Consider the following 2,527-nt stretch of genomic DNA (forward strand, 5'->3'; position numbering starts at 1 on the left):
AACATTAAAAAAAAAACAGTAATGAATGGTGAGGCTGGGCTGAATTTACAACAACTGACTGTGATGGCACTGTCTGTGACAGTTTAGTCTTAAAAAGTTATTTTATGGTATCTTTAAGATGTGAGTCAGGATAGAAGTGTGAAATTTATGGAAGAAGAAATATACATGGATAATAAATAAGTGAAAAATATTCTCTACTAATTATAAAAAATGCAGATGATGACCTAATTGGGTAACAAATTAGCAGAGTTTTTTTAAAGATCACCAAATTTGTGGTGATGGTAGTAGGCTGTTTTTTTTTTTTTTTTTGTATTTTAAATGACTGAAGCAAGACAAACCTAAAACTGCAGCTTCTGGAAGAGCCATTTGTCCTTGTGGGTCTTATATTGCTCTTTGAATGTGACCTTGGTGTCTTGTTGAGAGTAGGATCTCTGAAGACGTTCTCATTGACAATGATTTTGTCCAAGGGAATATCCACAGAGTACCTTGTGGGGCATGAGGTGATTATAATTATAAACTTTCATGAAAGACTTGATCTTTGACCTCTTAACAATTTTCATCTTGTTAATGGTGGCTGTCTGTTTGTGGTCAATTCTAGCCCCAAGAGCATGGTTGTACGGTTGGCCTGAGGTGCTATTACCAATGTTCTTCATGATGACCACTTTGTGTCTAGAGTAGCATCTGGCCAAGATCAGATTCATAATATTGGATTTCATGAACTTGCCCATTTCAGCAGCACCATTTGAGACTACAGCTAGTGGTAGGCTTCTTAACATGTATGTGTTCAATGCTGGAAATATCCCATAAAGGAGTTCTCATCCTCATTTTGTGGAGGAGGAAGCTGAGGCTTGTGAGTTTCATGAACTTATCCCACATCTCACAGCTTGTGTGTGACCGAGCTGAGACTCAAACCTAGGTATAGATGCTGATCCCTTCCATAGCCACAGGGAGAGTTTAGCCCAGACTGGTCAGAGGTCATCGTGAGATTTCTGGTTAAACCAGAGTTTGAATTCTGCCCTATGTTTCTGTGCAAACTCTATAGAGTAAGGTGGGGTTTGGTGGTTGCCTGGACCATCGTGGGGCTGAGGAGAGAGACTATTTCTCTGATAAATTGTGTTCCAGTGTTACTTGTTAGGTTTTCAGGGAGGGAAGATAAAGAGTAGAAGTGGATTTATTTGTTGTGTAATTTCTGTATTCCTGGCACTTTACATGTAGAAACTTATTTAACCTTCCTGTAATGCTAGGAAGCGGGTATATTTCTCATCATTTCAGAGATAAGGGAACCAAACTCAAGAAAAACAGCTTCTTTTGCTAGTTCACACATTCAGTTAAACAGCAGCAGAGCTGAAATTTAAATGCAGGCCTATAGAATCCAAAGTCTTTCCGCTATTATACAGTTTTTCTGAAAGGAAAATAAAACACATGGTTCCGGTTCCTGATTTCTTCAACATACTTATTATATCACATTTTATGTTCCCATCATGCCTCATGCAGTGTATGCCTTCACAGTATCTGTGTGTACCTATTGTGATGCCTTCAAATGCCATTCTGAGGCCTTCTATTAATTGCCCTGGGTCTAGGGGAGACTGATCACCTTCCCAGAAGAGAATCTTTTGCAGATAGGATTCTTTGAGGGATATTTAAGCAGTTGCATTCATAGTTGGACCTGTAGAGGAATTAAAATAAAATCCAACACCTTACCACATACATGGTGCCCTGCTAGTAGTTTTACAAACTTTGAACTAATAAACACAGTAAAAGTCAAAAAACCAAAAGCTTAATCTACAGTGTCTGCTTATAAGGAAGTCAAAGAATCTAACCTAAAACCTAATCTGTCTTTCTAAATTAAAAGGAACTTAAACCCAAAACTTGCAGAGTTGCACAGGAAGTTGCATGAGTAGCAGTGCAAGTATGTAATCATCCTCTTTCCCTTGTGTAGAACATAATGAGTTCTCCTGGACAAACTGTGTCCCAGATTGCAACCACACTTCCAAGTCCTTCCTAGAATTGTTCATGGTCTCCCTCTGCTTGAGTTCGCCCTCTTCAGCTTGAATGACATGAAGAACTTTCAACTCTGCCAGGTCTCCTTTGCAATCAACCTATAAGCAAAAGGCATTTGTATCAGAGATTCCTGAGCACCAGGGACCACCCTTGTTTGTGCTCAAATCCTTGATGATTAAACATAGAAACTTGCCCTGATAGGATCTCCTTCCTGTGGAGACTTTCTGTCCTAGAGATACCCAAAAGACCCTTAATGCAGCAAAGAGGCAACATTCTACACTTAACTAATTTTTCCAGGTCTGAGACCTGTCACAGTTCCAGGTCAGGATCCTTTGGCTTCGCTGCTTTCCCCTGGAGCCTACTCTTCCAGGGCATGAGCTGTGCTTGGAGTGTCTGCTGGATGTTCCTCTTTGCTGCCAGAGCCTGTTGTATTTTCCACACCTTCTAGAGGCTAACTAATCTTCAAGAAACTCTGAAGAGTGTCAGGAAGGAACTTTGAGTTTACTCCTGACGTGGCCAATAACAG

General features: G+C 40.1%; 1 pseudogene; it reads right to left on the bottom strand.

Annotated features, from left to right (window-relative positions):
* Positions 1 to 338: 338 nt before the first annotated feature.
* Positions 339 to 728, bottom strand: LOC147368964 (large ribosomal subunit protein eL27 pseudogene; annotated as a pseudogene).
* Positions 729 to 2,527: the final 1,799 nt, after the last annotated feature.

The sequence above is a fragment of the Bos grunniens genome, chromosome 7, assembly GCF_055505025.1.
Source record: "Bos grunniens cultivar Pamir isolate PY7600 chromosome 7, Bosgru_T2T1.0, whole genome shotgun sequence".
NCBI lineage: Eukaryota > Metazoa > Chordata > Mammalia > Artiodactyla > Bovidae > Bos > Bos grunniens.